The sequence below is a fragment of the Gorilla gorilla genome, chromosome 14 (assembly GCF_029281585.2).
Source record: "Gorilla gorilla gorilla isolate KB3781 chromosome 14, NHGRI_mGorGor1-v2.1_pri, whole genome shotgun sequence".
Lineage (NCBI taxonomy): Eukaryota > Metazoa > Chordata > Mammalia > Primates > Hominidae > Gorilla > Gorilla gorilla.
The window spans coordinates 26017174-26031968 of record NC_073238.2 but is presented as its reverse complement, the minus strand read 5'-3'; positions in this window follow the sequence as shown (position 1 = coordinate 26031968).

Genomic DNA, 14795 nt, shown 5'->3' with positions numbered 1-14795 from the left:
TGTTTTAGCAAATAACTTTCAACAATTTGTCAACTTAACTTGCGCAGTCATTTGTATTTTATATTATTCCATTATTTATGCATGTGTTGAATAGACTTTAATATATAGAGTAGATGTTGACACACTCGAATTTGTAACAAAGTGAAAAATTACTTTGATACATATTTCTTTTTTTTCTGACAAAATTCTGAAGTGCTTTTCCATCTCTTCTAAAACAACATATAGAAAACTTGTTTTTTTCTCATTATTAAATACATGACTCGGAATACAGCAAAATTAATTGGCTATAAAACAAACCTTTAAAAGAGAATAGTTTGATGAAAAATATAAGCATTCTTGCTTATACATAAGATCCCACAGAGCCAATTTAACTTTTTTTCCAGATTTATGTCCCAATTTAAAACTTTAATTCCTACTGTCTAAGCATTGTGGCTAAAAGTATGAGATAATTAATTACTCCTGACATCCAACTTTTGTGATCATAGTAGGTGACATTCCTTTGAAAAAACTTGAAAATTTTCTGGTAAATGTTATGTTTGTGTATGGGTGTAGAGTTTCATTTTCAAAACAAGCTCTCACATATCAAAGTTAAGTGTTTTAATTATCTTTTAAGACTATGTCCTTGGATGCTATGCTGTATGCCAATATTTATACATGTTGAATATGCTTTCATTTAACTTACATAGCCATAATGCTTAACTTTAAGCAGAGATTCCTTATTAATTCTGATGAATGTTGGTAGAAAATATGCTGAAAATAAAATATGTTAGAATAATTTTTAATAAAATGATTAAAGGAAAGAAGCTAGCAGAAGAGCCAGCACCACAGAAAGCAAAGTCACATTCTGGATCCAAGCAATGTTTCCACGAGCAAAGAACCAGCAAATTGAATTCACGAGATGGAGCAGAAGCAAGAGAGTGAAGAGGAAGTAGACTTTTTTTTTTGTTTTTGTTTTTTATTTGTTTTCTCATGAGAAGAGTGTACTAGTAGTAGAAATAACTTCTATGAATGAGACCAGAAAGACATAGGTAGAATAGCTGGACCGTCTGTATAGGATAGGTAGTTATTATATTGTGTGTTCTGGAGGTAAGATTTATGTAAATTCAAGCCTACAATAGTATCAAGGTCCATTAAGCAAGCATCCATTAGACAGCAAGAAAGACTAAGAGGCTTTCAAACCACAAGTGTCAGTAGTTAAATGTGGAGCAAATACATAGATATTTGATACTATGACAAAAAATAATAATGAGAGGTTTAACATAATATAGTTTAATATTTTGTTCCCCCGTTTGGTAATTATATAAATCTACATACTAGTTTTTCAAAACTTAACTAATCCTTTTTAAATATATTTCTATGAAATTTCCTGCTATACTTGGGAAACAGTTTACAGTGTAAACTCATTTTGTAGGGATTTTTTTTTAAAGAATCATGAAAGAATAGCGATAAATTTAAATAATTTTGCCAGTTGAATCATGTATGTGATAAAAAGGCTTTATATTTCTGATTCCTAAATCAGGGCATGACAGTACGAATCATAAATCAATTATTCTTATGTCCATTGTATAATTATAGAAGAAGAATGCCCAAACCTTTTTTGAATGAGGGTATGTCATGAGCATCAAAAGGGAAAAAAAAGTATGAAAATCCCTAAGAGTTTTACTCTGGAGAGTCATATAGATTGTGCGTTCTTTAGCTAACATTTTAAAACAAATATCTGAAATCACTTGCTTAACCCCTTTGAGTAATATACTATTGCCCTTAAGAGAAATTCAGTAATCTACTAAAGGTCCTTTTCATATAGCCCTGACTTCTTTCTCCAGTCACGTGCCCTTACTGGTGTCTATGACCCAAACATACTAGTTGTCTCTCAATTTCGCTAAGATGTTCTGCATTCTTTCTTCTCACAGCTTTTATGTCTTTTGCTGCTTCTTCAAGGCATATTCTCTAGTGTTTGCTAGCTACTGTCTATTATTTTGAATCAGTTTAATGGTTTATTTTTGAGGAGACAAGGGCAAATTTTGCTGCTCTATATTCCCATAGTATTGTGGTCTTCTCTGTATTAAAAACTCATCGGGCTAAAAATTGTTTGTGATTCCCATTTATTTACCTGCTAGATTCTAAATTCCATGAGGACTGGAAATGCAACCCTTTATTTACCTGTGTATCTCAAACATTGTGTTCTTCCTGTGAGATAGTCACGTATTTATTAAAATGAAAGAAAGACTGCATTACCAATACCTCTTGCACTATGAAATTTTCCTTAATTTCAAAAAAGCCAAACATTTTTTTTTCTCATTTATATAGTTTGAAATTCTTTTCTGGCGATAATGTTTCACCTATAAAAAGACCTATTAAAATTTATTTAATAATAAGGGGAGGAATAAAATAACTATGCATTTTTTGTTGAAAGCACAGTTGTGTCTGATACTTTAATTACACTATCTTATTTAACCTTTCATAAATGACCAGAATATGAGAATATCATCCAAGATTTAAATACCAATTATCAAAATTTACAGCTATCAAATGGAAGACTCAGGTTTATGCTATGCCACATTTTCTCTTCTTTCCTTTTTGTGATGGTATTCTAAATTGTGGAGAAAGAAAACATTCTACTTGTGATTGCTTCTGCTAGTTACTTCTGCAAAACAAACTACTCAAATTCAGTGGTGTGATGCAATAACCATTTTGTCATCCTCATATATTCTGGGGTCAGGGGGTTGAAAATACAAAGTGGGGTGACATTTCTGTGGTCTACAGTAATTGGGGCCTCTGAGAATTCCTAGATATCTAGGAATGAATTAAACGTTGGACAATGAAATCTTCTGAAAGCTTCTTTACATGTTTGGCTCCTGCATTGGTATGACTTAAAGGCTGGGCTCAAAATAATCTCTTAACCAGAGTGTCTGAATATTGCTTCTTCATGTAACTTGAGCTTCCTCACAGCATGGAATCATACAGGTAGCTTGCCTGAGTGTTTCAGTTAATGGGTCAATGTATTGCCTTTAATAATCCTGCCTCAGAAGTCACATAGAATTACTTTAATTCTGAGTTGGTTTAAGCAATCACAGCCTGTCTGACTTCAGGGGGAAGAAACATGATGTCTACCCTTTGATGTGAGGACATTCAAAGTATTCGTGGCTATGTTTTAAAAATGCCACAGTTATCTTCTTTTTAAAGAGATGCCATATCCTTATTATCACCAATAGAATCAGGATTTGAAAATAGTTCTTATGCTACATATGCATTTTTATAATCATTCTTGCTATTATAATCTTTTTCAGAAAGGGTGAAGGGGTAAGGATTATGTTTCATACTTTCTCAAATTCTGTGCTCTATAAGCATTTTTATTTTTTGTCCATAATAGATTATGGTACAAAGGTAACTCAAAACTAGAGTGTATAAACATAAAAAATACAAGTTTTCATATCCAAGCTGTGGATAAGATATTCAAATATGAAAAAGATTTTGAATTTGTTTTAAAAATTAAGTCTTCTAATTTTGTAAAAAGAACTAAGATAATTGTCCACTAATCACTCATTAAATCTCCTCCTTAGTTCTACTTCCACAAAAGCTATTACCATCTATGATTAATTTGAATTTCAGAGGAAGAAAATATAGTTTGAGGAAAATGGATTGTGGAGCAATCTCAATGCTAACTACTATAAAATAGCTTATTACTTGAAAAATGAGGATATTGTATGAATTTTTGCAAGTCAATTGGTAGCAAAAACAACATTTAAGTGATTGTAAATATGTCATATATAAAACTATCTTGTAAAGATGTTACGTACAGAGATATTACATGTTCCTAGCTTCTGCATTCAGAAAAATATTTTAACTGGAACAGGTTTAAGTTGGGTAATTGTAGTGTGTCTAATAATTTTAATACAAGGTAAAAACATTTTCTGTTGAAAATCAGTTTTAATATGGTTAGGTTTTATTTATATTTTGAAAATTTAAGGACTCTTGAATATTCTTAAGTAAATTGCAATTTAATGCAATTGTAGTTATACTCAGTAGTATAGTTACACTTGATTAAAGCCATTATAAAGGAAATGTAATCCCATACTGGTTATCTTCACATTTCTTTTGGTTAAAGATCAGTTTATTTCATTGAGATAATAGTTCAGGAGAAAGGTTATTGACTACATGTATCTATAGTATTGTCTAAGCAACAGGAGTTTAGTTGGCATGTTTTTTATTTTTGAGAGTACATCAATGTAATGAAATGTATTAAAAATTGTACCCATATATACATAGTGGTATATATATATATATATATATATATATATATATATATTTATTTATTTATTTATTTATTTTTTACAGCAGTGTTTTTCCTTGGAGATGATTCAATCAAATTGCAGAAGAGACACTTCTAATTAATTATTGGGAAGTACAAGCTAGGATTATTGTTTTCCTGAACGTTTGTGACTAGCAGTGATCTCTTACAGACATGGGGGTCTGGACACTTGGACCTTAAATTGGAAATGGTTAAAAAATTGTTATCCAAAGAATGACAATGGTTTGTTTGCCAAGTCTTTTTGTTTTGTTGTGTTTTGTTTTTTGAGATGGAATCTGTCACGCAGACTCGAGTACAGTGGCGTGATCTCAGCTCACTGTAACCTCCACCTCCCGGGTTCAAGCAATTCTCCAGCCTCAGCTTCCTGAGTAGCTGGGATTACAGGCAACCACCATCATGCCCAGGTAATTTTGTATTTTTAGTAGAGATGGTGTTTCACTATGTTGGTCAGGCTAGTCTTGAACTCCTGACCTCAATGAATCCATCTGCCTCAGCCTCCCAAAGCGCTGGGATTACAGGTGTGTGCCACCGCGCCCAGCTGCCAAGTCTTTTTAATGTTAGTATTGCTGTTGAATATATCTGGTGTTTTCATTCAAGAAAATACTTAAAAGCCGTTTTAGGGGCCAGGTGCAGTGGCTCACGCCTGTAATCCCAGCATTTTGGGAGGCCGAGGCGGGCGGATCACGAGGTCAGGAGATCAAGACCATCCTGGCTAACACGGTGAAACCCCATCTCTACTAAAAATACAAAAACTTAGCCTGGCGTAGTGGCGGGCGCCTGTTGTCCCAGCTACTCGGGTGGCTGAGGCAGGAGAATTGCGTGAACCCGGGAGGTGGAGCTTGCAGTCCAGCCTGCGTGACAGAGCCAGACTCAGTCTCAAAAAAACAAAACAAAACAAACAAAAACAGCCATTTTAGGGTAAAAGAATCTTTCTGATAACTATCACTGTACACATCTTCCTGTTTCACTGATCCCTCTTCTCTCCTTTACTTTTAACCTTTTGTGATAGCTCTTTATGCATCTTCTCCTTCTGGGGTCATTGAAGATGTGTTCTGTCTTATTGATGTCTGTTACCGCTAAGTACTTCTTATCCCTAGACAGGTGGTTTGATTTTATGACCACCCAGACAACTCTAAGTAAGATGCAAGCAATGTGCTACTTTTCCCTACTCTGCACTCATAAACTTCAAACAGTTCCCTCTTGTGTTCGCATCTTCCAATAAGGATATAGACTTAGAACTTTTAAAATCAATAGATAACCACTCTTTACTGCAAGAGTGGAATACTATATTGGACCATGATTACGGGCAAGATCACCTAAACAGAATGGATATCTTTAACTCTACACTGCGTGTAAGTACTCACTAGGCACTCTTCTAGTAGTGTCTCTACTTGATAGAGGAAAGTATTAGAAGAAAAATGAACAGCTTCATTCTCATGATTTCTAATATGTCATCATAAATATGAGGTCCTTCATTTCTGTTAAGTAGAAAACCAACGATGATACTGCTTACAGAAAACCATCTGTCCATGTTCATCTGTATCAACAAACTTCCAGGCAATTTGCACGGGTGCAAGCTGTTATTTCTGTCTTTGCCAATGTTTAACAATGTCAGGTGATTCTACTTCTTCCCAGGCAGCATATTCTATAAAATTCTCAATGACATATTTGATACTCTGGAAAGATAATATTTTTATTCTTCACAGGGTAGAATATGCATTACAAATTCTGTAATCAGTAAAATACCTGCAATGAAATGTTTCAATTTCATGTATGAATAATTATTATGATGGTTATCTAATAATCTAAAATATTTATATTTCAATTAGTGTTTTAGTTAATACTTTGTATTACTTCCTTTTAATCAATCAAAAAGGAGGTATTACCTGTCCAAAGGAAGCTTAGCTATGTATTATGCATTGGAGACTACATTAAGGAATTCACTAGGCAATGAGTTCTAGGTGTTAAAAGGGACATTAATTTAAAAAAGAATATTAAAGATGCAAAATTTTTAAACCTTCAGTCTTAGGTATTTCAGGATTGGTACTGGTAAACTTAAAGACATGTGAATAAAAAGTTTAAAGAAGAAAATACTGTGTTGATTGAACAATATTTATTTTTTCCCAAATGACTAAGCTTTCAAATCAGGGACTAATCATGAAAAACCACGACTTATTTTTAAATTAAAAACCATATTGAAATACTTTTTTCTGATTGAAGAGAGTTTTATTCTAAAAAGAAAAAAGTCTATGAAGCAAAAAAAAAAAGAAAACATAGGCTCTCTTATGTTTGCTCAAGCAGAATTTACCTCTACAACTCATATAATTGGTGCTATAATTATGTATAGACATATTTTGATACTTCAAAGGATCTATAAAATTCCCTAAATGAAAATTATTTTAGATTAAACATGATTTTAATGATCAAGACAACTTTTTTTGTTTATAACGAAGTTAGATTATATTGCTTATGAAAGTTAGTTTTTTATATTTTTATTCCATGGATCATGCAAAAAATCATGCTACACAAAGGATATCGTGTTTTCTCCTTTTTGCCTTATTACTGTTTTTTTCTGTGCTTAATTCTGCCTTTGCTATGTAGTTTGGAAATATAAAGAATTACAGGAATTGCTCAGATGTCTTTTTTCAAACCTCCAGGTTGCCAATATATTCACCTCATCACTCTTATCTGTTTCCCACACATTCCTCTATGATCCTACTGAGCAGTATGTTTATTGTAAAATCTAACAGACCACCCACCTATGGTTTGCAGCATCAAACCATCGTGCCTCCTGTACACAATATATTAGAAAATTGGGTTTTTATATATCAGAGTAGAAATAAGTTTCATACATATTTGAGGCATACTGTTATATTTTTAAACAAACTGTATTTTATTTAATTGAACCCACATGATTTTTACTATGATGTAATTACTCACTGACCACCAAGTCTACTGACAGCCTCTACCAGAATCAAGATACACATAGGTAAATTATTTTGAATATCTTTTGAAATCTGGGGTGCTCAATTTGGTCCCCTCAGATTACCTTAATTTACTATACATCTATTGGTCATCGGCATACATTTTAAAATGAGATATAAAATTATACAAATATCTATAAGTTCTCTGCAACATCTTTTCCTAGCAGCATTTTACAGCAGAGGATGTTGCCAGTAGGGAGACAAAACAAAAAATAGAAACACTTCTTAAGCATACTTTTTTTACGTGTCATAACATGAATCTACTATCTTTTTTTATTTTTACTTTTGTATTCTGAAAAATGTTAATATTGGTTATTACCACTGTCTCTCTGTTCTTTCCTAGTAATGTCCTTTTCCTCCATTGTCAGCATTTTAAAAAACATTCTTGATCTCTAACACCTTTCTAGAAAATTCTGCTGACAAATTAAGTGGCAGCTAGAACAAGAGGAGATTTAAAGAATTATTGTTGATAATGAAAACAATGAAGTACATATTTGGCATGGGCATGTTGCTTGTTGACAGTATATCGCTGCATACATCTTTGAAATATTTTTCCTTTATGAAGTAATTGTCATCAAGATTGAAGCTATTGAATATATTTGCTGTATAACATTTTGTATAAAATAGATTTATATTGCTTTGAGCTGAAGAGATATTTGCAATGAAATTGTCCTTAGCTATATATGTTTTGTCCATATTATTTCAATTTTATCTACTAACTGTCATTGGCAAAAATGTATCTAATACCTTATCTCTTTGCTCTTTTCTTTCCCCAAATCACATGCAACTGAAAGATGCTAGATGTTAAGAGTTCTGGTAAAGTAGTCTTCTAAAATTCTTTTTCATTTATGTCTAGAGAAAAAAAAATGTACAAAATTCAGGATAGATTTTTCTTCAAGGTTTCAAGAGTAGACCATATATATTTTTTCCAGTAAATTTCTATAGCTACATTTTAGAAATCAAAAAAGAAATATTTGCATTAAAACCATTATTCCCTTAAGTTTTTAGAGGATTCTGTTTGACTTTGGCATGAATAAAGTCCATTCGCTTATTTGCAGTGCTACTAGATATGAGGAGTTTTAGCAGAGATCCTGGAACAACTGCTGCCTATCACGGTGTGAAATCAATGACATGGAGTCCTGTAGAAACTATTTACTTTGCTATATCTCTTCAATATATGTATATACAAACAAGATCTTTGGCACTGGCTTGAAATCAAAAGCAAGAGGTACACAAGGAAGCATCAAAAACTATTAAGCATATACAAAAATAGTTGAATGCGTACCTCCGTTAGCAATGTTAACAGAGTTTGTGTCCCACAACCACTAGATTTTGCTACCCACAATTATCAGACCAAATTAAAGTAATATGAACACAACATCTGCACTCAAGGACAGTATCATTGCAAATATCTGCTCATTTCAAAGCAATATAGATGTTTTATACAAAATGGCACATAGTAAATGTCTTTGATAGGTTAAATCTTGACGCCAATTACTTCATAAAGGAGCAGATGTCAAATATTTATGTAATGATGTATCATCAACATGCAGCTTGTGTTCCTTTAACATAGTAAATGCTTTCTTCTGAGAGAAAAGGGCCCTTGATTCTTCTACTTACTCATTCTTGCTGGAAAATTTCACAAATACAGGAAGAAGAATGAATCTAATAATTTTCTTTTTCTTTCTTTTTTTTTTTCTTTGACAGAGTTTTGCTCTTGTTGCCCAGCCTGGAGTGCAATGGCACAATATTGGCTCACTGCAATCTTTGCCTCCTGGGTTCAAGAGAGTCTCCTGCCGAGTAGCTGGGATTATAAGTATGTGCTACCACTCCCGATTAATTTTGTGTTTTTAGTACAGACGGGGTTTCTTCATGTTGGTCAGGCTAGTCTCAAGCTCCCGACCTCAGGTGATCGCCGCTTCGGCCTCCCAAAGTGCTGGGATTACAGGCGTGAACCACTGCGCCCGGCCAAACCTAACAATTTTTTAGAACCCTTTTATGCAAGCCAGACATTGTCCTAAGCATTTTAGAGACACTATCATGTATGTGTTTGAAAAAATTATCTCTATGAAAGCTAATGTTTCTAAACTGTGAAAGATACCTTATTTGCTCCTTCAAATTCATGTGCCACTTTTTCCTTGCAATTACCTTTTTTAACGTACGTTTTGTCTTCTGGGTCCTCTGACTTTTAAGTGGCCTCAGCTCATGGTGAACCCTTAACGGGAGCTGCGAAGGATGAAGAGTCAGACCAATATACTAATTCATCTCGCTTCTTCCCTGTAAGTAGCTACATCTTTAACCACTGATTCAAACAAAGCACAGACCGTACAGGATGTCTTACTTCTGATCATGAGTAATGCACTTTCTACTTCAGATGTGCTTGTGGTAAGGAAATGGCTGCTAGGAAGTGACAGGTTACTTCGCTATCCTTTGTGGTATCTCTAGCCCAACCCTAATCCATCCATTTATAAATTAACCCTTCAGGAATTATACAAGTCTCCGTGTTCTATGTGTACTACTTGTGAACTGACATCCGTGTAAACTATTGAGAATTCGAGAAGCTTAACCCAAACAGTGTTTGGACATCTTATGGAAATAGAGGGTGTGTCTCCACATTTCTATGAATATTAAGAGTGTTGATTTTTACTCTGTTGATTTTTAGCTTCTGTAAAGGTAATTTTTATTTTTGTATACTTATTTTTATCATGACTATTAATTGCTCCCAGGTAATGTGGACTAAAAGGGCTTTCCTGGTTTATGCACACTCATGCACACATATACACAGATATGTATGCACACGTGAGACATTTGCAATTGTAAAACCTACTACGGAGTGAAAAGGAAAGGGCATAGGCAACATGCCATGGCTTACCTACAACTACAATTTGGATATCAGATATTTGTCTTTTTGTCTTTCTTCATAGAATTGCTTTGACTGCTCAGGCTTTTAGAGGCTCCAAATGAATTTTAGAATAGTTTTTTTTTTTTTTTTTTTGTAATTCTGTGAAAAGTGGTATCATAGTTTCGTAGGGATAGCATTGAATCTGTAGATTGCTTTGGACGATATGGCCATTTTAACAACATTGATTCTTCCAATTCATGAGCATGGAATAATTTTGCATTCGTGTCATATATGAGTTATTTTACCAGTGTTTTACAGTTTTTAGAGATCTTTTGGTATTTTAATGTTTGTAACTATTTTAAATGAGATTATGTTCTTGTTTTCAATCTTAGCTTGAACGTTATTGGGGTACACAAATGTGAATGATATTTGTACATTGGTTTTGTATCCTGAAGCTTTCCTGAAATAATATATCAGTTCAGGAGCCTTTTGTAGGAGTCTTTAGGTGTAGAATAATATCAGGTGAAGAGAGATAGTTTGACTTTTTTTTTCCATTTGGATGCCCTTTTTTTTTTTTTTTCCTCTTGCTGATTCCTCTGGCTAGCACTTTCAGAACTATGTTGAATAGGAGTGGTGAGAGTGGCCATCCGTATTTTGTTCCAGCTCTTAAGAGAATGCTTCCATTTTTTGCCTGTTCAGGAAGATGTCAGCCATGTGTTTGTCATAGATGGCTGATATTAAGGAACATGTTCCTTTAATATCTAGTGTCTTGAGAATTTTTATCATGAACAGATGTTGGATTTTATTGAAATATTTTTCTGCATCTCTTGAGATGGTCATATTTATTTTGTTTTAAATTCTGTTTATGTGGTAAATCACATTTATTAAATCCCACATGTTGAACCAACCTTGCATCCCAGGAATGAAGCCTACTTGATCTTGGTGAATTAACTGATGTGCTATTCAATTTGCTTTCCTAGTAATTTGTTGAAGATTTTTGCATCTCTATTAATCAGATATATTGGCCTGTAGTTTTCTTTGCTGCTGTTGTGTCTTTGCCAGGCATTGGTATTAGGGTGATGCTGGCTTTATAAAATGACTTGTGGGGGAGTCCTTTCTTCTTAATTTTTTGAAATAGTTTCAGTAGGATTTGTAACAACTCTTCTACATATATCTGGTAGAATTTGGTTGTGAATCCACTTGGTCCAGAGTTGTTTTGATTAGTAGTTTTTTTTTTCTAATCACTGATTCAATTTCAGAACTCAATATTGGTCTGTTCAGTGTTTCAATATCTTTCCGATTCAATCTTGGAAGACTGCATGTTCTCAGGAATTTATTTCTTCTAGATTTTCTAGTTTGTATGCATAGAGGTGCTTATAATAGTCTCTGAGGATCTTTTGTACTTCTGTGCGATTGGTTGTAATGTCACCTCTGTTGTTTCTGTTTTTGCATAGACCTTCCCTCTGTTCTGTTAATCTAGGTAGTGGTCTAACAATCCTGTTTATATTTTCAAAAAATAAACTTTTGGCTTTGTTAATTGTTTGTACGGGTTTTGGGGTCTCAATTTCATTCAGCTCCACAATGATTTTAGTTACTACTTCTCTTCTGCCAGCTTTGGAGTTAGCTTGTTATTCTTTTTCTAGTTCCTCTAGATGGTATGTTAGATCTTTAGTTTGCGATCTTCCTAAATTTTTGAGGTAGGTGTTTAGCTATAAACTTTCCTCTTAACATCGCTTTCACCATATCCCAGAAATTTTAATATGTTGTGTCTCTCTTCACTTATTTCAAAGAATATTTTTCATTTCTGCCTATATTTTGTTGTTTTCCTGAAAGTTATTCAGGAGCAAGTTGTTTAATTTCCTTGCAATTTTGTGATTTTAAGATATCTTCTTGGCATTGATTTATATTTTTTCCTCTGTGTTCCGAGAATGTGGTTGGTATGACTTCTATATATTTTTTTAATTTATTGAGACTTGCTTTATGGCTGAGTATGTGGTCCATCTTGAAATATGTTCTATATACAGATGAGAAAAATGTGTATTTTGTCGTTGATGAATGGAAAATTCTGTACATGTCTATTAGGTCCAGCTGACCAAATGTCAATGTTAAGTCCAGAATTTCTTTGTTAGTTTTCTGCCTTGATGATTTGTCTAATACTGTTGGTGAGTTGTTGAAGTTTCCCACAGTTATTGTGTGGGCTGTCCAGGGCTCCTTGTAGATCTAGAAGTATGTGTTTCATGAATACGGGTGCTCCAATATTGGGTGCATATGTAATTAAGATAGTTTAGTCTTGTTGAATTGAACCCTTTATCATTATGTAATGCCTTTCTTTGCTCTTTTTTACCTTTTATTGGTTTGAAGTCTGTTTTATCTGATGTAGGAACAGTGACTTCTGCACTTTTATATTTTCCATGTGTGTGGTAGATCTTTCTGCAACCCTTTACCTAGAGCTTATGGATGCCATTACATGGGAGATGTGTCTCTTGAAGACATCAGATAGATGGGTCTTTTTTTTTAATGTTGATCATATTTTAGAAAGGTATTGAGAAAAGTTGTCTTCCTGACAAATGTCATACTTTTGTAAGTAACAACTTGAGATTCACATCACAGAATTTGCCTTAGATGTTGAGCAATAATAGCCTTTTTTTGAGTAGGCTTGTAGCTTCTCTAAAAATTCAGAATCTTGCCGGGTGCGATGACTCACGCCTATAATCTCTGCATTTTGGGAGGCTGAGGCAGGTGGATCATAAGGTCAGGAGATAGAGACCATCCTGGCTAACACAGTGAAACCTCGTTTCTACTAAAAAAATACAGCAAATTAGCCAGGCGTGGTGGTGGGCACCTGTAGTCCCAGCTACTCAGGAGGCTGATGCAGGAGAATGGCATGAACCTGGGAGTTGGAGCTTGCAGCGAGCCGAGATTGTGCCACTGCACTCCAGCCTGGGTGATAGAGTGAGACTCCGTCTCAAAAAAAAAAAAAATTCAACACTTAAAACTTTATTTTCTTCTAGTCAATTTATTTTGATGTGCATCATAAATTAATAACAAAAGGGGTAGATATTTTATTGAGCTATGGTTCCTGAATCAAAACCACAATCTGCAGGTTTCCGTCTCTTCATAGAAGAAGTTAAAACTCAGTGCATGTTGCTAGACGTCATTTAAATGATCTTCATTCTTCTCTGTCCAAGAGCAATGTGAAGTATTAGGCCAGAAAGAAAGATATGAATAATCCTTTCCCATGCACCCCATGCTGGTCACAGAAGCTGGCTCTTTAAAGTTTGAGTAACTGTCACTTTGTCAGGCATGGTTATAAAGTTTCCAGAAAGAACTAGTAAGGAGCATTAATATCAGATTTCCCCAGATGCCAATTTTGTTTTCTGCTGTATCTCACTCCTCTTTGAATTTCCTCATACAATTTTCCATTTAAAATTGAGAATCCAGCTTTCTTGATCCTATAATAAACACATTTGTCTTTATTTGATACAACTTCTCTTGGCAAGCATAGCATATTGATTTTTTTTCTTTTCTTTTACAAATAGTCTGGCATTTTATAAAAAGACACATTAAAATATCTTTATGGATAGGCACATGATCTGATATCTGAGCTTTAGCAGTTAACTCTTTAATATTTAATGTGTATCATTCAACAGGTATTATCCACTTCCTACTTGGAAATTAAACACTTTTCTGCTACATATCTCATCTCAATTAATCTAATTGTGCATACTAAGGTTTATTACTTGCAACACTCCTTTAACAAGTACAACTGACTCAGGAACATATGGTAAAAATACTACTTAACTCTCTTAATAACTAGCTTATAACCAGTGTGAGCAAGTAAATATTTGAGAATCATCTCTCCACCGGGCGCCGTGGCTCACACCTGTAATCCCAGCACTTTGGGAGGCTGAGGCGGGTGGATCACGAGGTCAGGAGATCGAGACCATCCTGGCTAACACGGTGAAACCCCGTCTCTACTAAAAACATACAGAAAAAATTAGTCGGGCACGGTGGCGGGCGCCTGCAATCCCAGCTACTCAGGAGGCTGGGGCAGGAGAATGGCGTGAACACGGGAGGCGGAGCTTGCAGTGAGCCCAGACTGCGCCACTGCACTCCAGCCTGGGTGACAGAGCGAGACTCCATCTCAGAAAAAAAAAAAAAAAAGAATTATCTCTCAAAAAAGTTTTATATGCAACTTTTTTAATGTTTTACTAATATAAAGACGCATAGCATATAACGCACAAGTAATAAAATATTAGTTCCCTTTTCAGGGGGAGTTTTTGTTAATTTTTGCCAAACTCTTAAATCCATAGATAACTGACTGCAATTAGCAAATGAATAGAGTTTCAATATGAATATTGGTTACTATTTTTTATGTACATTAGTGGTAAGATAAAAGTAAAATTAAAACCTTTACTTGTTCACCAATGATAGAACCACTTTTCTGAGAATCATGAATTTTTTAATACAGGGATATGTCCCTGTATGTTGGGGCTGTTCACAATGTAATGGCTACAGACACAATTTAAAAAATAATTTGCATTATTAGCATACTTTTATTCATTCTTTATTTTTACTTTTATTAATTACTTTTATTAATTCTACACAATCAAAATATTAAATCTAACCCTGATATGCGGTGTTAATTTTCATGCTGTAA